Raw genomic sequence first — 25,255 nt, 5'->3', positions numbered from 1 at the left:
TGGCTACTTAGTGTAAGTTAAAGCCATTAAAAAAACAAATTAAGCTCAGACAACACTCGAGTTGGGCATGCAGTGTGAAAGTTATAAATACTCAAATTCCAACTTTAATTATTTTTGCCAACTGAAATCCTAATTTAAGGGGTTCAGATTTTTTGTTTCATTCTATCAATCACTCCCCTTTAATTATTCCTGTCCCTCCTCTTCTTCAACAAAAACACTTGCATGCAGTTTTCCAGTCCCACCATTGGTGTGTTTCCTGCAACCATCCAAATCTACACCTTGACCTACAGTGGAAAATTGAGTGATATTACCACATGGGTGAGGCATGCACCATTCTCAACCACTGCAAACTGGTCTCCGCCAGTACTTTAGAGATGGCCCATTTCATTGAGAAGGTTTTTCTTTCGCTGATGTGAGTGGAAGTATGAAGCAGCAAAATTGCGTCCTTGCTTGCACCAAATTTTTCCTGTAAATTGCAGACCAGATAAAAGAATACCTGAATAGATTACATAATATATAACTTGCATGGATAATTGTGGAGTTAATGTATCAGTAGCTTTGAACATGCTGTTAAAAAAGGAAGAAATAAAAGAACGAGGGGATCTTCTAGTTTCTCAAGTTTAGTGAAAAACCAGCTCTATACATAAACACAAACTGCTCACAGGAGAACGGAGAAGAATAAATATGCTTATTTAATTATTGTGTATAAAATGGTTAATGTATATTAAACCATTGTCTTGTATACTAAGAATATGTGAAGTATGATAAATGAGCGATTCATCAAGGCATTGTGACAAAGCATTGACGTGAAGCTTAATTTGCTATCTCAGTATTCCTTTGGGTGTGTATAAGCTCTAAAGTTGGTGAAAATCCAAGGCTTTAATATTTTTTCAAAGAAAATAATTATTAGATATAAAAATCTCTCTGAGGGAGTATAGAGGGGTTTATTTTGACTTTTGGGGGCTGACCAGAGGAGTACCTACTGTGGCAGTGAAGAGGCCTGTCTCTGTTAAATCTGGCAGGTAAGCTTCAGGGTTCCAAACCCAGCTCCTCTGAGGTCCACAATATTAATTTGATATTTGCCTTTAGTGGGCCTCTTCGGTTCCATTACCTGAGGAACCAATTGGAGTGTGCACTGCTCAATGTTATGAGACCCCTATTTACTTAATCGAAGTGGCCCATCACCTGAAATGGGCATTTTCGTGCTTACAAAATGCAGCTGTCAGCCTTACTGTTTCGTTAACATGATGCAGACAGCTCCATTTTGAGGGTGTTAAAACCAGGCAAAGGCAGTCCATATCAATCTCCTATGTTCCTTAATAAGGTAGGAGCTAATTAATAGATATACATTTTATATTGTTGAGGAACTAGGATCATTATGGGCGGCACAGTTGCGCAGTGGTTAGCACCACAGCCTCACAGCTCCAGGGACCCGGGTTCGATTCTGGGTACTGCCTGTGTGGAGTTTGCAAGTTTAGTTTAGAGATACAGCACTGAAACAGGCCCTTCGGCCCACCGAGTCTGTGCCGACCATCAACCACCCATTTAATACTAATCCTACACTAATTCCATATTCCTACCACATCCCCACCTGTCTCTATATTTCCCTACTACCTACCTATACTAGGGGCAATTGCTAAATGGCCAATTTACCTATCAACCTGCAGGTCTTTTGGCATGTGGGAAGAAACCGGAGCACCCGGAGGAAACCCACGCAGACACAGGGAGAACTTGCAAATTCCACACAGGCAGTACCCAGAAGTTCTCCGTGTCGGCGTGGGTTTTCGCCGGGTGCTCCGGTTTCCTCCCACATCCAAAGACTTGCAGGTGATAGGTAAATTAGCCGTTGTAAATTGCCCCTAGTGTAGGGAGGTGATAGGGAATATGGAATTACTGCAGGGTTAGTATAAATGGGTGGTTGTTGGTCGGCACAGACTCGGTGGGCCGAAGGGCCTGTTTCAGTGCTGTATCTCTAAATAAAATAAAAAATAAATTATTTTTAAATATTTAAATACAGGTAGGAAAAATCTGTTATAAAACAATGGGCAGAGCTAAGTAACGCACTTAACATTTCCCCCCTTTATAAAGGAGGAGGAATTTTGGCTCCTTATGCCTTTACAATTTTCTCTGTCTGAGGAGACTATTTTAGATAATTCAGTAACCAGTTCTCACCAGCAAATAGGGAAATTCCACAATTGTTTTACACAGAACTGACTGACAGTTCAGTCCTGGGGAACAGAGAATTTCCTGTTCCTCTACACAACTACACAATATTAGTTAAGACAGCCTCAGATTTATTTAATGTCACCCTTTTACAGCCAAATGGTGGCATCAGAGGAGGAGGAGGAATATTTCCTTCCATCAGGTTTGAGTAATGTTCAGATCCATTTTCCAAACTGTGCTGACACACTAACACCAAGTTCTGTTACAATTCAAACCATACAAATGTTTTTGTGAAAGGCTGGGACTGTTCACCGTTCGATTTCACTACCAAAATTCAAAGTGGAATTGTTGTAAGCAGACTAAAGTACAAGCCAGAGGACAGGAATAAAAGGGCACTGAGGGGAAAGTTAGTGAGGATTAAACCTGTATGTTACATCTTCCTAAACCCCAAATGAGTTAACCAACCCTGACGTCACCCGTGAGGTTTATTTGCTTTCCCTCCCAGAGATTAGAAATTTATTTACTGAGAGGGTTGTAAATCTTTGGAATTCTCTACCCCAGAGGGCTGCAGAAGCTGTCGGAGTGTGTTTAAAGTAGAGATTGACAGATTTCTAAATATTAATGACACAAAGGGATATGGGGATAGTGTGCGGAAAAGGCATTGAAGTGGATGATTGGCCATAATTGCATCGAATGGTGGGGCCGGCTCAATGGGCGGCTGCTCCTATGTCCTATGTTCTTTAAATATTCAGTTTATATCAGGCTATAAGCAAACAGCAGCAGAACTTTATAAAAGTACTGGTGAGGTCATGTGATAAATACCAAGCACAGGGAAATTATATTGATAATTAATTTGTTATGTGTATAAAGAAATATTTTCAATGTTTATAATGTATTATTTTTAAGATATAAGTAATAGTGAAGGGTCGATATGGTGAGCACTAAACAGACCAGAGGATGAGATTCTTTAACACATCAGGGCCCACAGCAATGATCCATTGGCTGTGTTATCACACCTCTCAGCATGTGCACATTGGAAGCCCCTTCCCTCCTGGTTGGAGACAGCTGTATGAAAATACAGAAAGAATTATTTTTACTGATGGCCTGATTGTCTATATATTGCAATAATAATTGGCTTTGGAAGAAAACAAGGGAGTATTTATAGCTGGCTGAAAACAGGGCATCCATTCTTTTTACAACTGCATATCAATTTACAAATTTGAAAAGCTTTTTAAATAAATTTACTACTTGGCAGTGTTAGACATATCTTTACAATATGCATCCATAGTACATCTATTTAACATGCTGGATTACTCAACAAATTACTTTAAAAGCCCATTTTTTAAAATGTGTACTGTCAACTTGGCAGTATACATTTGGTTAGATGCATTGTCATGCATTCATAATATCCTACTCACAGTCCCAGCCGGACAGCATTCTTTTGAAGGGTTGTGGGGATTTCAAGGGAAGGAGGTTGTGCAAAATAACTCTAGGTTTTCTTTATCTCGTATTATTTTGATGGCCAGCCACATTAGTTTTGTCCTTTAAAAAAAAAATAGTTGCATTTCTGAAAAGATCACACTTGCAATCTTGCCATTTGGGAGCCAGATTCCAGTCCTTTTAACCTTGTTGATAACTCAGTGCCTTTTGAAATGCCTCAATCTGTTGCCTTTAATGAACTGTTATGAAAACTCTGGATTGTTTGTTTAACCTGAAGTTACTGGCTTAAATAAATCTATATCTGTTGAACTCCACATTTTTTCTGTTTTTAATAGCAGATGATTATTTATCCCTACTGAGAACCATTTTCTTCAAGTCTTCCACAGAGACCCTGCATCCCAGCTGAATTTGCAACCTGCTCCTCTTCAAATATTGCCATGGGATTTTCTTACATTCACCAGAGGGGCAGACAGAGCCTCCGTTCTCCATCTCTTCCGATGACCTCTGAGATACCTTCGTGAATCCCCAGAATTTAGGGATCCCAAAATCAGAGGAGAGAGCTTCTGATTTTATACAGTTGAGATTATGTAATGTGACTCCTTTTTAACTGGAATAGTAGAATTGCAACTGCATCCCTGTTTTGACCATTGCTTTCCAGTCAGTGTCCCACAACCATCCCATGTCCCAGTGTCCACCACATCTCCTGTGCCCTACTAAGTGTCCAACATGGCTCTGAAAAACTACGTGGTATGATATCAGCAATTGAATCAATGTTAGACCTATATTTTTCAGGAAGAGACAACTATCACTCAAAGCAATAAGATGTTTCTGTAACAAAAACAAGAAATGCTGGATTCACTCAGCAGGTCTGGCAGCATCTGTGGAAAGAGAAGCAGAGTTAACGTTTCGGGTCAGTGACCCTTCTTCGGAACTGACAAATATTAGAAAAGTCACAGATTATAAACAAGTGAGGTGGGGGTTGGGCAAGAGATAACAAAGGAGAAGGTGCAGATTGGACCAGGCCACATAGCTGACCAAAAGATCACGGAGCAAAGGCAAACAATATGTTAATGGTGTGTTGAAAGACAAAGCATTAGTACAGATTAGGTGTGAATATACTGAATATTGAACATCAGCAAGTGCAAACCTGAAGAAAAACAACCTGAAAAAAACAGTGGGTAAGCAAACTGAACAAACTAAGATGAAATGAAATAAATGCAAAAAAAGATTGTAAAAAATGTAAAAAGGAATGCAAAAAAAAAGGAAGAAAAAATAACTAAAAATGAAAGTAAAGTGGGGGTTTCTGTACTTTGATAGCAAACTCCGTCTGAAGTATAGAAGAGGGAGATTAAAATTTCAGCTCATTTATTTTTCTTTCATTCTCCACGTGTTGACGTTCCTGGTACAGTCAATATTTAGTTGCCCTGAGAAGGTGGTGATGGGCTGTTGTCTTGAACCACTAATTACAGTTTGATACAACTAAGTGGCTTGCTCCTCCACTTCAGAGGGAAATTAACAGTCAATCACACTGCTGTGGGACTGGAATCAAAGGCCAAATGGTGTAAGGACCACAGGTTTCCTTCCTTAAATGGTCAATTAGTGAACCAGTTGAGGTTTTATACCAGTTTTGTTTAAACACCATTCAAATTCTCAAAATGCCATGGTGGAATTTGAACTCTCATTCAATGGATGATTTGTCCAATAACATAACCACGATGCTGACGTGCATCATTGACTTCAATATGCAGTACAGCTCAAAGCATTGAGTATCCCAAGTAATCTGCAGCTGAGCTATGGGGCTATTTGTTCCAGGATGAGAAGTGGTAACTATCCACTTGCAACTTGTGGATTCAACCAACCTAGAGGGAAGTTGGTCTTTTATCATTCAGGATGCGAAACATTTTTTGTCTGTTACTTAAAAACTTTGGAGCAAAGACACAAACAGTTTGATAGGTACAGCATACAACTACCCCACCATCCGTTGGCTGGACCCAGACCTTCTGCCTGATCGTGCCCATCTGAGCCTACTCAAGATACTTCACCTTTGGAAGGACATTGAGGTATTCAAAATGTTGGCCTGGAGCTAATTTTAACATAACCCACCCATCAAAAAGCTGGTGGAATCTGATTAGCTGCCTGTTTTATACCACCCCACCCCCATGACTTCAACAGAAAGCAAAATCAGGCAGGGATTAAACTTTGCTGCTTTTTTGCTCCTAATTTACTGTCACACCAATTCACTTCTGTAGCACCGCTTCTACTTATCTGCAGAGTTGAAGCACTGCTGGTGTGGGGTGACTGGAATAGTGCACGCAGTGTGCCCCGCTGAATGCACTGCAGAGGTTGAAGGAACACGAGCATGATGTGACCGAGCTAACCGGCCAACAAATGTGCAGGGAATGCCTTCCTATTCACTCCTGAAACAAGCAAGAAAGATGGGCCTGCTCTTTAAAGGGCCACTCAACATGTTGCAGCTGAGGTGCTTTTGACTTATTTGTGCTCAGCCACAGGAGGAGTTTGAAGATTTCTGCTGACCACAGAAAGGCAGAAAATAAGATTGCTTTGCTTAGGGCAGTAATTACAGTGCCACTTGTTCTGAACATGAGCAGGAGGAACCGCTGGAAGGAGGAGGGCTCTTCTTATAAGGCCAACCTAGAGACATTTTTCCAGGAGCACTAGCCCAGTGTAGGGATGAGCCAGGAGCAGTGTCTCAGGAGGCTTTGCTTCACTAAGGATATAGTTACGGAATGGTGTCACCACCTTAATGAAGGCCTGGAGCCTCAAAGCAGGGCGAGGACAGCCCTCCCAGTTACTGTGAAGATCACCATCGCTCTTTCCTTGTTCAGAACCAGTTCCTTCCAGGCAGCAGCTTGTGACACTAGTAAAGTGTTGCAATTTGGCGTCCACAGGAGTATCTAGTTGGTGACAGAGGAGGAGAGGGAACTGCACCCTCATCTCCCTGAGAAGGGAAGACCAGGATGGAAGGGCACGTGGGTTTGCCAGGATAACAGGCTTCCTGATGGTGCAGGGCGCCATCGACTGTGTACACGAGGCTCTGTGGGCCCCCCCCGTCAAAGGGGAATGATACTCCAATTGCGAGGGCTACCACTTAGTCAATGTGCATTTGGTGTGCAAACACACCAAGAAATTCAACTTGGTGAATACCTGCTATCCTAGCGATTCCCACTGTCATCGGGCCTTAAAGACAAGTGACAGAACGCCTGCTCGGGACCGAGGAATACCTCCTCCCTACATGGCTCATGACCCTCTTCTACCATCTCACCACGGGAGGCTGGAGGGTCTTCAGTGAAAGCCATGGAGCAAGTCATCGGGGTCCTGAAGCAGAGATTTAGCTGCTTAGATCACTCGAGGGAGCACTGCAGGGATCTCCATGTTTCTGGTGGTGTGCATCCTCCACAATCTCACAACGAAAGCCCAGCCACTACCTCCTGGGATCTGAAGGCCATCTACGGAGGAGGAGGGAGAGGAGAAATTGAGGAGACCACATGCACCATGCATGACTGGATGGAGCAAGAGAAACCACAAGTCCCTTCGGTTCAAAGGAATGTCCCCATTTCCAACATGGACCCACCATTCCCTGAAAGTACATCTATTTCAGACTCCCCATCACAAAGCCCCCTTGGCCAACAGCAAAAACCTTCACACAGGAACAGTAGACCATTTGGATCTTGAGGCTGTTCCCCCATTCAGTGTGATCATGGCTGATTTGCAACCTAACTCCATATTTGCATCATATCACTAACACATTTGGATAACAAAAATCTATCAATCTCAGTTTTAAAATTTACAATTGATCCAGCATCAATTGCAGTTTGTGGAAAAGAGTTCCAAACTTCTTCCACGCTTGTTGATTATTTTCTATGCCTATTCATGATATTTTAATGATCTATATACCTACACCCCTAAGTTTCAATGGACCTCAACTGTTTATAGCTTCTCACCATTTAGGAAGTATCCTCTTCTATACTTTATAGGTCTAAAGTGGATGACCTCACATTTGCCTACATTGAAATCTATTTGCCACAGTTTTGCCACTTCACTTTGTCTATCAATATCATCTTGTAATTTTATGCTTCCACCTACACTGCTTTCAATGCCACCTATCTTTGTGTCATCGGCAATTCATTATAATTAGATGCACTTCAGCATTGTTTCCATTGGTTAAAACCTAATTTTTTTAAAGTATTATTCCATCTTTTCCTCTCCACTAACCAGATGTTAGCATTTCTTGCAAAACATTGTATGTTTTCAAGAAGGAGTTAGATATAGCTCTTGGGACAAAAGGGATCAAAGGATATGGGGGGGAAAGTGAGAACAGGTTACTGAGTTGGATGATCAACCATGATCGTAATGAATGACGGAGCAGGCTCAAAGGGTCGAATGGCCTACTCCTGCTCCTACTTTCTATGTTTCTATGTTTGTGAATGACTCATCAAAGAATCAATAAATGGTGAGTTTCTGTTCCTGTCTGGTTGAGACACTCCAATCGGTGCACAGAGAGGCGGTGCTTATCGAGGTTACTTGGGGGCAGGGGGAAGGTTATTATTCATGTTCATAATATTTAGTTTATCAGTACTTAAGCAATCTCCAGTTAGAGACCTTTTTATTTCAATATGGTTATGAAACTTGTGACAGACGTAGTTTAGTTCGTGGGTGTCCCGAAAATACTGTACAGACCCCAAGGAGTCTGTGGATTCCGGTTTGAGACCCACTCCATAACTGCTACCCCTTGTTTTCTTGTCCTCTGAATATAAAGGCCAACATTCCTTAGCCTTTTGTGATTATTTTCTGTACCTGTTCATAACAACACTTTAATGATCTGTCAAGTCTCTTTGGTTCTCCACTGTTTCTAACTTTTCACCATTTAGAAGGTATCCTGGTCTATATTTTATTGGTACAACGTGGATGACCTCACATTTGCATACATAGAAATCCATTTGCCACAGTTTTGCCCATTCACTTAATCTATCAATATCTCTTTGTAACTTTGCTTCCTTCTGCACCACTTAAAATGTCATTTATCTTTGTGTCATTGGCAAACTTGGATATGTGGCTTTGTATTCCATCATCTAAGTCTTTAATAAAGACAGTGTATAATGCCCAAGACAGATCCTTGCAGGAAACCACTAGTCACATCCTGCCAATTAGAGTACCTCCTTCTTATCCCTACTCTCTCTTTCCCCTCAACTCAGCCAATTTCCTAACCAGGTCAACAATTTGCCTTCAATTCCATGGGATTCAAATTTGTCTAATAATCTCTTATGAGAGACTTAGGGTTGGATTTTATGTTGAGCGGACGGGAGCTGGCCACCGACGTAAACGTCGGTGGCGAAGTCGCTTCCGCCTAGCCTGGGGATCCGTCCCGTATTTTATGGGTCCCCGGGCTTTTACTGTTCCGAGGCGGGACTTCCAGCCACTTGAGGGAGGAAGTCCCGCCTCAGTGAGCTGCTGGCCAATCATCGGGCCGGCAGCACTTCGTCCCAGCCACGCCACCGGGAGTGGTGGCCACTGCTGGGACTGCAGCACAGCCGAGGACATGGAGCCAGGAGTGCAGGTAAGTTTGGGTTGCCTTGTCGGGGGTAATCAGTCGGGCCCTGGCAAGGCTGGTCGTTTGGGGGGAAGGGGGGGGGCGTCTTGGTTCCTGGAGGTGATTGGGGAAACGGGGCAGGCCTCAATCGGGTACCATGTGCCCGATTGTCAGGGCTCCCCGCCTGGCGCACTGAGAGGCCGTCAACTTTTACCGGGCAGTCTTTCTAGGCTCCAGGACGCCCGCATGCCACTGGTTAAATCCCCGTAGAGGTGGGCGAAGGCCTTTAAGTGGCCATTAATTGGCAACTTAAGGGCCTTGATTGGCCTGGGCGAGCAGCCCATTTATCGCCTCCCCTGCCCTACGTAAAGTGGGGCGGAGGCGGCAGCAGGTCGGGATGGCCTCCCAGAGCTTCCCACTCCATTTTATGCCAACCCCACCCCCCACCCCCACCACCATCCGGCTTGCTGGGGTGGCGTAAAATTCCGGCCTTTATCAATGCCTTCTGGAAGTCCATATAAATAACATCAATATCCATTCTCCTGTGCACTATTTTGGTCGCCTCTTCAAAAAATTTGATTAGGTTCATCAGGCATGACCTACCCTTTACAAATTCATGCTGGCTCTGACAAGCTGAAAATTAAGGTGTTCAGTCGTGCTATCCTTAATTATAGACTCCAGCAATTCCCCAACAATAGATAATAAAAACAAGAAATGCTGGAAATACTCAGGTCTGGCAGCATCTGTGGAGAGAGAAACAGAGTTAACATTTCGGGTCAGTGACCCTTCAGCCAACAATCGATGTTAGGCTAACTGGTCTATAACTCCCTGGTTTCCCTCTGTCACCTTTCTTAAATAGCAGAGTGACATGCACACTTTTCCAATCTAAAGGATGGTTTCCAAGCCAAGAGAACTTTGAAAGATTAGAGTTTGGGCATCTAAAAAATGTTCTCACCTACTTCATTTAGAACCATGGAATGGAGACCATCTGGTCCTGGGGATTTGTCACTCTTTAGTGCCATTATTTTCTTCATTACTGTTATTTTGCTTACCTTAATTTTGGTGAGTCTCTGTCCCTGATTCAATATTAGTTTCATTGGGATGTCCAGCATACTGACCTCTTCCTCAACTGTAAATACTGAAACAAAGTAATTATTTACCATGTCTGTCATTTACTTATTTTCATGGCAATATCATCATTATCATTTGTCAAGGGGCCCACATTGCTTCTGAACATGCTCTTTTTCCTAATAAGAAATATATTTTGTGTCAATTTTGATATTCTTTTTTATACTCCTTTTTTGTAGTTCTGTTTTGCCACCCTTTGAACCTCTCCCATTTGCCAGCATCTGCATTATTTTTCTCTTTTTTTTTTACACGTTTTCTTTTAGTTTTATTCTATCGCTTACTTCTTTAGTTGTCCATGGCTGTCTTTTTTGGCAAGTAGAGCTCTTGCCCCTGAGGGATATAAACTGACATTGTATCAAGTTATTCTTTGAACTCCTCCCACTAATCTTCTGTCATTTTACCCATTAACAAATTTGCCCAGTTTACTGTGGACAGTCCACTGCCTCATTGTGTTGAAGACAGCTATGCCTGAATCTGGAATTTTAATAACTGTTTCACGTTTCTCCCTTTTAAGCACGATGTTGAACTCAATCATATTACATTTGCTATTAGATAAATGTTCACACACTGTTTGGCTGTTAACTGAATCTGGCTCGTTACTAAATATAACATGGCATGCCCCCTTGCTGGTTCTGGGACATATTGCTGCAGAAAACTATCCCAGTCACACTCAAGTTATTCAATACTTTTCTGTTGTGTACTAGTCTGTTTGACCCAATTTTATATGAAAATTAAAGTTCCCCATTAAAACCACTCTGCCTTTGCTACATGCTCTCTGCATTTATACAATCTACCACTTCACAGCTGCTTCGAGGGGGCCTATACACAACTCTCACTAGAGTCTTAAATCCCTTTCTGTTTCTTAATTCTACCCATGAAGTCTCCACTGCCTGCTTACCTCTCATATATTCTCTCTTACCACTTTGACTGCTCCTCCCCTGTACTATTTTCCCTATCTTTCCTGTAGATTTTATAACCTGGATTCTTTAATTCCCGGTCCTGCTGTCTTGCAGCATGCCTCAGTAATGGCTACCATGTCATACCCTCCAATGTGAATTTGCACCTGCAATTCATTCAATTTGTTCCTTATATTCCATATCTTTGTATAAAGAATGCTCATTTGGGTCACATACCCAAATCTGTCCTTCTGCTCTAATATTTTACTCACATTCCTTATTTCTCCTGCTTTAATTTGTTTACACCTTTTAGTTTTCCTTTACCTGTGATGCCTAAATCACAATTTCTCACTATTACTCTCCTCACTTCCTTTTTGGTTGTTTTCAAACTATTATCAATATTACCCTTTTTACCTGAGCTCTCACCCCCACCCCACTTACTAGTTTAAAGTCCCTCAGACCACCCTATTTATCCTATCCGCTAGGTCCCCAGTCCAAGTCTGGTTCAGTTGGAGCCCATCCCAGTGGTACAGTTCATTCCTGTCCCAGTACTGGTGCTAGGGTCCCATGAAATGGAACCCCTCTTTCTCACACCACGCCTTCAGCCACATATTCACCTCCCTAATCTGCTTATCCCTATACCAATTTTCACTTGGCTTGGGTAATTATCCAGAGGATAATAAACCATGAGGTCTTGTTCTTTGTGTAAACTTCTAGTTCCTGGTACTCTCCAAATAGGGCCACTTGCCTAGACTTCCCAATGCTATTGGTCCCAACGCGGAACATCACAACTGGATCCTCCCCACCCCTACTCCAAGTTCTTCTCCAACTGCAAGATGTCCTGAACACTGGCACTGGGCAGGTAACACAACCTTCGGAACTCCTGGTCACAGCTGCAGAGAACGGTATCTATGCCCCATGTCTTCTACACTACCACATTCATTTCACTCCCCCACTTGAATGGCCTCCTGTACCACGGTGCTGCGGTCAGTGTGGGAATTGACTCTTCAACGTTGAGGTTAGAAGCACCATTTGCTAACCATTTGAGCAAAACAGCCCACAAAACAACTTTATCCAGCAATACATTAATACAAAAAAAACTGATCAGCCTTGTGCATTCCCTTGGCGCCTGTGCCTGGCCTGTTGCTCCCATGCAGCAGTTGCAGCATGGCTGGTGGGAAACTGCAGCTGGCCTTCCAGGACCACCTCGAGCAGCTCTGAGCTTTGAGGTCCTGGCTTCAAACTGCATCACCTTGGCATGGGTGGCAGCAATCTGGGCTGGATGGGAGAAAACAGCAAGGGCACTGGCGAAAATGGCAGTGGTGGGAGCACGAATGCTGTCATCCTGAGACAGCACAGCAGGTTCTTGCTCCACAGTGCCACTGCCAGTCCCACAGGGCAGCACCTCAGCAACCTTCATAATCTGCTGGAGCACAGACTGTTGAACTGCTGTGAGTGCCTGTATGCCTCTTTGAGCACTGAGATCCACATCTACAATGGCTGCTGCCTCTGCGTAGATTGCAGCTGTCTGAATCTCCATGCCAGAAGCCAGGGAACTCATGATGTCTAGCTTCCACTGAAGCACTGATATTTCGCGAGGTCTCCGCCTTTGCAGCTGCAGTGGAAGTTTAGATAAACATCATGGGTCAATCTGGCAGTACTGCCAGGGAGGTGCCCACCACTTCCATGGTGGAAAGGATTGGCACCAAGCTCTGCGCAATGCCCTATGCCACACTGCACCAGACTCCTCCATGCTCCTAGCTAATGACTGTAAACTCTCTGGCCAGCCTGTAAATGCACCAAGCATCTCAGTATGCATGTTGATCAGTGTTTTCCTATAATCCACCCCATCGAGGATCTCATGAGTTCCCTGCAGCAGAACCAGTATGTAACCTCACCCTTCAGGGAGTTCACACACAATCTGACCTTCCTCCCTGACCAGGCTGCAGCTCACCCATGCCTGGTGACTCACCGGGAGCAGATCCTGACTCTAAACTAGTCTCTAAGGTACACGTAGTGCCAGTACCTGAGCTGGTGACTGAGAGGTTTGAGTGATCGCACGTCTTCCTTTGAGCCCTCTTCCTTCAAAGTGAGGCTCCAGGGGCTGAGCAGCTGGTATTTCTTGGTGATCAGAAAGCATAAAAGCATAAGAGGAGGGTAGGGATGAAGGAAGGGAGGGTGGTGTGGAAAGCAGAAGGTGATACGCAGAAGATATGCGATATGCACATGCAAATACAGAAAAGAGAAGGAAAATAAAATGGAGAGGTTTGAGGCAATCTCTGAAGAGAGGTTTTTTACTCTGCTTCGAGCTCGCTGTAGGATCCTGGATTGTAGGCAGTCTTGCTTTTCGGTGGGGCCCAATATTCTTCTTAAACCTTGTTCACTGTAGGAGACTTTTCTCTCTTGGGGTTCATATGTCTTCAATGGTTTCCGAAGCTGTTGAGAGCGGGATGAGAGCAGACAGGAGACAGGTCTTTTCAGTCAAGGAACGAACAGCCTTCTGAGTTTCAAACACTCTGTGGCAAGTTCAAAATTCAAACAACTCTAACAGTCAGCCAGTCATGTGACTAAACTGGTCTGACCTCATCTGTTTGTGTGTTCAGCCATCTTTGTAGTTAAACTGGAATGCTTCAACGTCTGGTAATCAAAAGTTCATTACGGATCAAATTGGAGCAGGGACTAGCCCCTTTGTTCATTGAAGTACTGTCTGTTGATATGCTAATATCTCTCTCCAGCCAAAGTCTCCAATTGTTTTTTAAAGCAAGTTCTTTTTTCACCAACAATAGTTTAAAATCAATGTTCATGTGGCAAAATTAATTTTCCTCATTCTTGGCAGGTGCGGGGGGCTAGCCTGACAGAATAAATCAGCAGACAAGGCTAGAGGTTACAAAAATAATAAAAGATCAAATCTAAAGGCTCTGTATATGAATGCATGTAGCATTCGAAACAAAACAGATGAACTGATAGCGCAAATAGAAATAAATAAGTACGATCTGATTGCCATTACAGAAACATGGCTGAAGGATGACATAGATTGGGACCCGAATACTGAAGGGTACATGATATTTAGGAAGGACAGGAAACTTGGAAAAAGTGGAGGTGTGGCTCTACTAAATAATAGTATTAACACAATAGAGAGGGATGACCTAAGTTCAGGAAACCAGGATGTTGAAGGGTAGAGATGGGAAATGATAAAGGCAAGAGGTCACTTGTGTGAGTGGTGTACAGTAACCACAAGGTAAGACAGGGTATAAAGGAAGAAATAATGTGAGCTTGTCAGAAAGGTACGGTGACGATCATGCAGGATTTTAATTTAGATATAGACTGGAAAAATCAGACGGGCAAAGGTAGCGGAATCACATCTAATTGTGATATGTGACTTTCAATGCTAGTGTGATGCTAGGTATATAGGCCGTACATCACAAAGACTGGTGGATCGTATCAAACAACATGTCCCTTCCGCTGTTCGCAACTGGCAAGGTACAGGCCGTACCCAACCAGCCTGTGCTTGCAAAACTCAAAACACAGTGTCCAACATTAGATGTGATTCCGCGATTGGACATTTACTAAATAATCCTCAGTGTACTAAGAACTACACTGACAACCAATTTAAGATTGTCAGTAGGGCTCGCAGTGTGGCGCATTTGCGCGTACTGGAAGCTACATATATTAATACACATGACCCTGTTCTTTGCAGACAGAAAGAACACGTATGAACACTGCACCTGTTTCAGCTAAACAAAATAATTGACAGCCTGCTGGTTCATTCCTCAGGGCAATGCCTTGACCAATCAGAGTCAAGCTGCCCGGTTTAAATTTCAAACAAAGCTTGGCAGTTAATTGTCAGTCATCGTAAACTGGTGCATTGTCCATGGTAAGGCCTCTACCAACCAGCGTTTACTTGCCAACCAATCAGTACTCTCTCTCATTCCATATAAAGTCGTTGTTTTCCCTTACTTAGGTATTCTTGCAGATTGTCCTGATGAGTGCAAGACGAAAAGCTTCAACAACACATCTCTATTTTCAGCAATACTCAAGTACTGTACGACTAAACGACTATTTACCTTAATTTGGGTGAAACTCTGTCCCTGATTCAATATTAGTTTCCTTGGGATGTCCAGCATGCCGACCTCTTCCTCAACTGTAAATACTAAAACAAAGTAATTATTTAGCATGTCCGACATTTCCATATTTTCATTGACAATATCACCATCATCAGTTGTCAAGGGGTCCATATTGCTTCTGAACACCTTTTTCCTAATGTACTTGTGAAGATATTTTGTGCCAATTTTGATATCCCTTGAAAGTTTCTTTTCATATTCCATTTTTGTAGTCCTTATTATGTGTTTTGACATCCTTTAGTGTTCTTTGTATCTCTCCCATTTGCCAGGATACGCACTATTTTTTGCATTGTGCACACTTTTTCTTTTGGTTTTACCTTTCATTGCCCGTGGCTTTGTTTTTGGCAAGTAGAGCTTTCTCCCCTGAGGAATATAAACTGGTTTTGTATCACGTAAAATTATTTTTTGAACTCCTCCCACTAATCTTGTCTTTTTACCCATTAACAGATTTGACAGTTTACCGTGGACAGTCTCTGTCTCATTGTTTTGAAGCACAGTGGCGCAGTGGTTAGCACTGCAGCCTCACAGCTCCAGGGACCCGGGTTCGATTCTGGGTACTGCCTGTGTGGAGTTTGCAAGTTCTCCCTGTGTCTGCGTGGGTTTTCTCCGGGTGCTCCGGTTTCCTCCCACAAGCCAAAAGACTTGCAGGTTGGTAGGTAAATTGACCATTATAAATTGTCACTAGTATAGGTAGGTGGTAGGGAAATATAGGGACAGGTGGGGATGTTTGGTAGGAATATGGGATTAGTGTAGGATTAGTATAAATGGGTGGTTGATGGTCGGCACAGACTCGGTGGGCCGAAGGGCCTGTTTCAGTGCTGTATCTCTAATCTAATCTAAACTTCGCTTTAATCTAGAATCTTAGTAGCTGTTTCACATTTCTCTCTTTCAAACACTATGTTGAACTCAATCATATTATGATCTCTATTAGAGAAATGTTCACGCACTGTTATCTAAATATGGTTCATTACTAAATCTAATATGGCCATGGCCTGCCCTCTTATTCATTCTAGGGCATATTGTTGCAGAAAACTGAACATGCTGAAAAAAATCCACTACCTTCCTGACACATGCTAGTCTGCTTATCCAATCAACATAAAAGTTAAAATCCCCCAGCATAACCACTGTTACATAGGTTATGAACACTGGACTTTGTAACATGATTATGTTTTAAAAGTAGTGATTTTTAAAAGTTTTTAAGATGGAATCCAGAAGGTTAGGTATCTCACATTCGCTCTGTTAAAGGGCAAGATAGAAATCTTGGTTACCAGGGCAACAGAGAACACAGATTAAAGATTTTTTTGGGAAGAAACAGAGACTGCAGGGGTAACACCTGAAGAACAATGAGTTTCACCCTCCCAGACCTACGGGTCATAAACAAGGAGTCAGTGATTCTGAAGATGAAAATGTACTATGCAGCTGGGAACAATGGAAGGCCCAGGTTACTCTGTGAAACCAGACTTTGGGACTTCGCATATTGGAACAGGACAATAAGCTATTGACTTTTGAGTCCAGATAAATTTAACAGATTTTATGAAGGCAGACAGGCTGTAAGAGAGGAAAGTAGCAGTTGTGACCTCAAGGCAGGCTGTAAGAAGGGAACCCAGCGGTTACAGCCTTGAAAGGGGGAGAGAGAGGAGAGGGGGAGAGAGAGGAGAAGGAGATACCTGCTCATGGAAGCCTGATACAGCAAAAGGCTGCCAAGATTTGAACTCATTTTGAAAGTTGAAACTTGCGAAGAAGGCAACCAGCAGGATCACGAGGAATCACATTCACAGATGTCCAGGTCGGAAGTGCTCGGGGAAGTGAGCAAAGAGGAGATTGACTTTTGAAACGGTCTGGGAGATCCAACCCATTGCTACTGGGAGGAGTTTGGGACTCTTAACATGTTACGGATAGGTGGTAAGGGGTGTGGGTGGTTCCCACCGTTCACCTCCTATCTGACCACAATCGTGTTTTGTTAAAATGATGCTTTAGCGGAGTGTCTTGAAGCTCAAATAAAGACAAATGACAGGTTTTCTCCTGGGTTAAAAAAAAACTATTTTTAAAATAAATCTCAAAATGATCGCAACCTCACTGACATACCCATTCACCCACACAATAGATAGATAGAGAGAAAAGGATGAGGTAGTTTAACGTTCCAAGTGAGGTAAGTGTTCGTGGTTTATAGATGATTATTGCATCTGCTCGGGTGGAAAAGTCTTTTTTTTTTAAGTTGTAGGCCTGATAATTCGCAGTCCTGAACTTGCAGAGGTATTGTAAAGCTCTAGTTGTTGTTATACAGCCTAAAGCTGTCAGTGTGCAGTATGTTAATCTCACAGATGGTTAGTCTCAAAGTCATTTTGTGACGTCTGTGGTGGTAATTGTTCTTAGTCAGCAGGGTTCTTCTCTTTCCACCGGATCCTTCTCACGGTCTTTCTGTGATGTTGGCTTGATCTCTCCTCTTTGTCTCTCTCTCTCTCCCCAGAGAGCTATCTTTTTTAAAAAATCTCTCTCACTAACTTCTGGTAAGTGACACATGGCCTTCTCCCTTATTGTCACCACACAATGGACAAAGATTTGATAACTGTGGCCATCGCTGGATGTTTGATTGGAAATCAATCTGTTATGATGTTGCTGCTTCACACCTTACTCATCTTGGTTTGGCTATGAGCCAGACTCTCTCCAGTATCGCTGTCAATCTATTCATGTCAATCAAAGTTATTAATAGGCAATAGCTCCTTTCAATTTCAATGGGGTTCTCCTGAGAGCTATCCCAGATGAGGTTAACAAGCTTGCAGATGAGTTTGTGGATTTCCAGTACAGAAGGGGCCACATGGCCGCGACTCCATTTTGGCTGTGAATAAGTTTCCATGTTCTTGTGATTTTGTTTAGCAGTTGACTTTTTAAATTTGTAATTTTTCCATTTCATTGTTTATTTCATCACAGCTCTTTCTGTGCATGACAAACAGCAAAGGATTTCACCATCAAAGAGGACTGTGTAACATTTAAGTGTGGAGTGAGGTTTTCAAGTATTTCAATAAGTGAAGAAAATACCCTTCTTTGTAATCTGGGGTTTCAGCTACTTACAAAGTACTATGTGGTTAATGGGAATTTCTTTTCAGTTGTTATAATAAAAGTCTTAAAACGTGAAATCTTCTTGTGTAATTCTTTAAATTGGTCTGGGCGGTTCATATCTCGTATTGAAACGTTAATGGTCTCACTGAGGTCCTAACAATGACTGACAGCTGACTGACAGTTAATTGGCCACTGACAGGCAGTTTCCTTTACAGTTTTCGGTTTTAGGTTAAATTTACAATGTTAAGCTAAATATCAGGTGAATGTAAAAAAAATCCCATGACACTTACCTGGGAGCAGATCGGAGTGGCGGCTGTCGGACCTGCGTGGAACCTGATCCGGAGTGGCGGCAGTCTCTCTGTGTCTCTCAGCGCACGCTGAGACTCGAAAAAGAGGGGAAAAAACTTAGTGATATCACGAGAATTCTGCAAGGTGATTGGGTAAGTAACAGCTGTTAGTGCATTTAAATTGCTTAAAAAAGGGGAAAGTTTCTTTTTAAAAAAACCCTCCAGTGATAAGGTGAGTAGTACTACTTAAATTAGAGTAATTTATTAAGGACTTTAGATTGTAGTGGGTAGTATTTGGAGTAGAACAGGACCCCTAGTGTAATTAGTATTTTTTTAAAGGGAGTAACTAAATTAATTTAAAGGTAAGTCATGGCAGGAGAGCTCAGCCCCGTGATATGCTCCTCCTGCGCTATGTGGGAAATCAGGGACGCTTCCAGTATCCCTGACGACCATGTATGCAGTAAGTGTATCCATTTGCAGCTACTGGCCAACCGCATTACAGAGCTGGAGCTGAGGGTGGATTCACTGTGGAGCATCCGTGATGCTGAGGACGTCGTGGATAGCACGTTTAGTGAGGTGGTCACACCGCAGGTAATGGCTGCACAGGCAGAAAAGGGATGGGTGACCACCAGACGGAGCAGTAGACGCAGGCAGGTAGTGCAGGAGTCCCCTGTGGCCATCCCCCTCTCAAACAGATATACCGCTTTGAATACTATTGGGGGGGGATGATCTCCCAGGGGAAAGCAGCAACAGCCAGTTCCGTGGCACCATGGAGGGCTCTGCTGCACAGCAGGGGAGGAAAAGGGGTGGAAGAGCTATAGTGATAGGGGATTCTATCGTAAGGGGTGCAGATAGGCGTTTCTGTGGCCACAAACGAGACTCCAGGATGGTATGTTGCCTCCCTGGTGCTGGGGTCAAGGATGTCTCAGAGCAGCTGCAGGACATTCTGAAAGGAGAGGGTGAGCAGCCAGAGGTCGTGGTCCATATTGGTACTAACGACATAGGCAGGAAGAGAGATGAGGTCCTGCAAAGTGAATATAGGGAGTTAGGCAGAAGGTTAAAAAGCAGGACCTCTAGGGTTGTATTCTCAGGATTACTCCCTGTGCCACGTGCTAGTGAGGGTAGGAATAGGAGGATAAGGCTGAAGACCTGGTGTCGGCGGGAGGGCTTCAGCTACTTGGATCATTGGGATCTCTTCTGGTGCAGAGGTGACCTGTACAAGAGGGACGGGTTGCATCTGAACTGGAAGGGGACCAATATCCTTGCAGGGAGGTTTGCTAGTAATACTCGGGAGGGTTTAAACTAGTCTTGCAGGGGGGTGGGACCCAAAGTAGTAGTCTCACCGGTGAGATAGCTGAGGCAAATGTAGAGGTCAAAGCAAGCAAGTCCAGTAGGCAGGCCGGGCAGGGGCAGGACAAGGAGCGTGGAAGGTCTGGTAGGCTAAACTGCATTTACTTTAATGCAAGAAGCCTTACAGGTAAGGAAGATGAACTCAGAGCATGAATCGGGACATGCAATTGTGATATTATAGCTATTACGGAAACGTGGTGAAGGGATGGGCAGGACTGGCAGCTCAATGTTCCGGGGTACCGATGCTTCCAGCGTGACAGAGGTGGAGGTAAGAGAGGAGAAGGAGTTGCACTATTGATTAGGGAGGACATCACGGCAGTACTTAGAGAGGATATCCCGGGGGGAACATCCAGCAAGGCCATATGGGTAGAACTTAAAATAAGAAAGAGGTGATCACTTTGATGGGATTATACTACAGGCCCCCCAATAGTCAGAGGGAATTGGAGGAGCATATATGTAGGGAAATCACAGATAGGTGTAGGAATTGTAGGGTTGTAATAGTAGGTGATTTTAACTTCCCTAATATTGACTGGGACTGCATTAGTGCTCAGGGATCAGATGGGGAAGAATTTGTTAAGTGTGTCCAGGATAGTTTTCTGAAGCAGTATGTGGATGGCCCTACTAGAGAAGGGGCTACACTCGACCTCCTCTTAGGAAATGAGGCTGGGCAGGTGGTTGATGTGTCAGTGGGGGAGCACTTTGGGACCAGTGACCATAACTCTATTATCTTCAAGATGGTTATGGAAAAGGATAGGACTGGTCCTCCGGTTGAAGTCCTAAATTGGGGAAGGCTAATTTCGATGGCATCAGACAGGAACTCTCAAAAGTTGAATGGGAGAGGCTGTTTAAGGGTAAAGGGACGTCTGGCTTTTAAAAGTGAGATAGGAAGAGTTCAGGGAAGGCATGTTCCTGTTAGATGGAAGGGCAAGGCTGGCAAGTTTAGGGAACCTTGGTTGACGAGGGATATTGAGGGTCTGGTCAGGACAAAGAAGGAGGCATATGTCAGGTAAAGGCAGCTGGGATCAAGCGAGTCCATCGAGGAGTACAGGGGATGTAGGACTACACTTAAGAAGGAAATTAGGAGGGCGAAAAGGGGCCATGAGATTTCCCTGGCAGATAAGATAAAGGAGAATCCTAAAAGATTCTATAAGTATATTAAGAGTAAAAGGGTAGCTAGGGAAAGAGTAGGTCCCCTTAAGGATCAGTGTGGTAATCTATGTGTGGAGCCACAGGAAATGGGTGAGGTCTTAAACGAATACTTCTTGTCTGTATTTACCGTGGAGAAGGTCATGGAAGCTAGTGAGTTCAAGGGAGGGAACGGCGATATCCTGGAGCATATCAACATTACAAAGGAGGAGGTGTTGGAGGTTTTGAAGTGAATTAAGGTGGATAAATCCCCAGGGCCTGACCAGGTGTATCCTAGGATGCTCTGGGAAGCAAGGGAGGAGATTGCTGGGGCCCTGGCAGAGATTTTTGTATCATCGTTAGCCATGGGTGAGGTAACGGAAGACTGGAGGATAGCTAATGTTGTGCCTTTATTTCAGAAGAGCAGCAGGGATAAGCCAGGGAACTACAGGCCGGTGAGCCTTACATCAGTGGTGGGAAAGTTATTGGAAGGGATTCTGAGAGACAGGATTTATATGCATTTGGAAAGGCAAGGTCTGATTAGGGATAGTCAGCATGGCTTTGTGCGTGGGAAATTATGTCTCACGAATTTGATTGAGTTTTTTGAAGAGGTGACCAAGAGGATTGATGAGGGCAGGGAGATGGACGTTGTCTACGTGGACTTTAGCAAGGCTTTAGCATGGTCGGCTGGTCCAGAAGGTTCAAACACATGGGATCCAGGATGAGCTAGCAAATTGGATACAAAATTGGCTTGGTGACAGGAGGCAGAGAGTGGTAGTGGAGGGTTGTTTATCAGATTGGAGGCCGGTGACCAGTGGTGTGCCGCAGGGATCGGTGCTGGGCCCTCTGTTTTTTGTCATATATATTAATGACTTGGATGTGAATGTAAGGGGCATGATTAGTAAGTTTGCAGATGATACCAAAATTGGTGGTATAGTGGACAGTGAAAAAGGTTGTCTAAGGTTACAACAGGATATAGATCAACTGGGAAAGTGGGCAAGGGATTGGCAAATGGAATTTAATGCAGACAAGTGCGAAGTGATGCATTTTGGGAAGTTAAACCAGGGCAGGACATATACAGTGAATGGTAGGGCCCTGGGGAGTGTTGTTGAGCAGAGAGACCTTGGGGTGCAAGTACATAGTTCCCTGAAAGTGGCAACACAGGTAGACAGGGTGGTGAAGAAGGCATATGGCATGCTTGCCTTCATTGGCCGAGGCACTGAGTACAAGAGTTGGGACATCATGTTACAATTGTACATAACGTTGGTTATCCGCACTTCGAGTACTGTGTGCAGTTCTGGTCGCCGCACTACAGGAAAGATGTGATTAAGCTACAGAGGGTGCAGAAAAGATTCACAAGGATGTTCCCTGGTTTGGAGGGCTTGAGTTATAAAGAGAGATTGGACAGGCTGGGTCTGTTTTCCCTGGAGTGAAGGAGGCTGAGAGGGGACATGATAGAGGTCGTTAAAATTATGAGAGGCATAGATAAGGTAGATAGCCAGAGTCTGTTTCCCATTGTAGGGGTGACTAAAACTAGAGGGCATAGATTTAAGGTGAGAGGGAGGAGGTTTAAAGGGGATCAAAGGGGTAAATATTTCACACAAAGAATAGTGGGTATCTGGAATGAGCTGCCTGAGGAGGTGGTGGAGGCAGGAACAGTAGCGACATTTAAGAGGCATCTGGACAGGTACTTGAATGAGCAAGACATAAAGGGATATGGAATTAATGTAGGCAGGTGAGATTAGTATAGATAGGCATTACGGTCGGCATGGAAGCGGTGGACCGAAGGGCCTGTTGCTATGCTGTATGACTATGACATTATTTTGAAAGGGAACAATTAAGTGAGTTCTAGCCAGTGTCCTGGCCAACATTCATCCCTCAACCAATATCACAAAAACAGATTATCGGGGGTTATTTATCTCATTGGTGTTTGTTATATATAAATTGGATGCTGTGTTTCTTACATTACATAACAGCAAAAGAAATGGGAACAAGAGTCATTCCATCGACTCTGCTCCACCATTCAGTATGCTGGAATATAATGCTCCCAGGAGTGGGCTAGGAGGCGGGGGGGGTCTTTAAAACCGTGTAGGAGGCGGGGGGTGTCGTGCCTATTACCAACCCGCCCCCCCTCCCCAATTAATTGCCACTTAAGGGTCTGCTGGTAATATTTTACCAGCGGCAGACGGGCACTTCAGCACCTGAGGAGGCCATCTAGTAATATCTGGTGGCATCCTTGCAGGCTGGGGTGGAGCCCTCCTGATCGGTCACCCTGTGCCCCACAGAGGGCCCCCCAGCAGCAAGGGTCACCCCACCCTCGACTCTGACACGTCCACCCTCCTCGCTGGGGCCTAGCCAATTGCCTTCGGTAAAGCCCAGCCCTCACCTTTTTTGAAGGCCGGCGTCTAGCATCTGAAACTGAAGAGCTGCTGTCTCTCTGATTGGCTGGCAACTCTTGGAGGTGGGACATCCTACCTCAGAGGGGTGGAAGCCCCGACTGAAGCCAATTTAAGGGCCTGGGCCATGCAAAATAACTGCGTGGCTTCCAGGCCCAACAGAAGTGAGCTCTCCCCCAACTTTTCAGCCAGTGGGAGGGGTCACCACCTCACCATTAAATTCTGGCCCATAACGGAACATCTACATCAATTCCACTTACCCGCCCTGTTCCAGTTATAACATGGTGACTTTGTACCTAGGGCTCCCAAAGCTCTCCACCACTGGGGTTTTCCTCACCTCCAAGGTTATGGGTCCTGACAACACCCTGGCTGTAGTACTGAAGACAAGCGGTCCAGAATTAGCCACACCCCCAAACAAGCTGTTCCATTTCAGCTACAACACTGGCATCTACCTGACAACATGGAAAATTGCCCAAGTAAATCCTGTCCAAAAAACGCAAGACAAATCCAATCCAACCAATTACCACCCCTTCAGTCTACTTTCAACCATCAAAGTGTGGAAGGTGTTGCTGACAGTGCTAGCAAGCAACACTGACCAATAACCTGCTCACCAATGTTCAGTTTGAGTTCCACCAGAGCCACACAGCTTCAGACCTTATTACAGCCTTGGTCCAAACATGGACAATCCTCTCATCCCGGGAACTAATCAGGTGAACTTTCGCTATACCGTCTCCAAAGAAAGTATATCATTCTTTACATATGGATACCAGAACTGCACATAGTATTCCAGGTGTGATCCCACCAGAGCCCTGTACAATTGTAGCAAGACCTCCTTATTCTTGTAGTCCAATCCTCTTGCAATAATGGCCAACATGCCATGTACCTTCCTAATTGTTTGTTGTACCTGCATGCTAACTTTCTGTGTTACTTGTACGAGTACACCCAAGTCTCTCTGAAGCAACATTTAAATTTCAAGCCCGTTAAAAAAAATTCTGCTTTTTTATTCTTATTACCAAAGTTAATAACCTCACATTTCCCACATTATACTCTATCTTCCACCTTATTGTCCACTCATTTAACCTGTCTACATCTCTTTGCTGCCTCTTTGTGTGCTCCTCACAGCCTACATCCCCACCTATCTTTGTATCATCAGCAAACCTGGATACATTACTCTCGGTTTCTTCGTCTAAATCATTAATAGAGATTCTAAATAGCTGAGGCCCCATCACTGATTCTTGTGGTACTCCACTAGTTACAGCCTGCCAATTTGAAAAGGCCCCCTTTCTCCCTACTCTCTGCTTCCTATCTGTTAACCAATCCTCCATCTATGCATGAAAAAACAAATGAGGAGGTGAAGGCCACATGGCTCCTCGAGCCTGTTCCACCATTCAATAAGATCATGGCTGATCTGATCTGGGCCTCAACTCCACTTTCCTGCCTGTTCCCCATAACCCTTGACTCCTCTATAATTCGACAGCCTGTCTATCTCAACTTGAATATATTGAATGACTCAACTTCCACAGCTCTCGGGGGTAGAAAATTCCAAAGATTCATGACCCTCAGAGAAGAAATTTTTCCTCATCTCCATCTTAAATGGGAGCCCCTTTATTCTGAAACTGTCCCCCCAGTTCAAGATTCCCTCACAAGGGGAAACATCCTCTCAGCATCTACCCTGTCAAGCCCCCTGAGAATCTTGTATGTTTCAAAAAGATCACCTTTCATTCTTCTAAACACCAATGAGTAT

At 43.9% G+C, this 25,255-nt stretch overlaps 1 long non-coding RNA gene across 2 annotated transcripts in view; it reads right to left on the bottom strand.

Annotated features, from left to right (window-relative positions):
• Window positions 1–1,908: 1,908 nt before the first annotated feature.
• LOC137381360 (uncharacterized) overlaps window positions 1,909–25,255 on the bottom strand; it is a 30,541-nt gene continuing 7,194 nt past the window's right edge. The window contains exons 2-5 of one of the 2 annotated variants that reach the window (XR_010977151.1): window positions 18,644–18,730; window positions 15,240–15,325; window positions 10,204–10,289; window positions 1,909–3,228 (exon numbers count right to left, since the gene is read on the bottom strand). This is a non-coding gene — a long non-coding RNA (uncharacterized lncRNA). The remainder of the gene's footprint in view (window positions 3,229–10,203; window positions 10,290–15,239; window positions 15,326–18,643; window positions 18,731–25,255) is intronic. The other variant, XR_010977152.1, reaches the window with a different exon arrangement.

The sequence above is a fragment of the Heterodontus francisci genome, chromosome 22 (assembly GCF_036365525.1).
Source record: "Heterodontus francisci isolate sHetFra1 chromosome 22, sHetFra1.hap1, whole genome shotgun sequence".
Lineage (NCBI taxonomy): Eukaryota > Metazoa > Chordata > Chondrichthyes > Heterodontiformes > Heterodontidae > Heterodontus > Heterodontus francisci.
The sequence above is the reverse complement of the archived record's forward strand: the minus strand, read 5'-3'. Positions and strand labels throughout refer to the sequence as shown.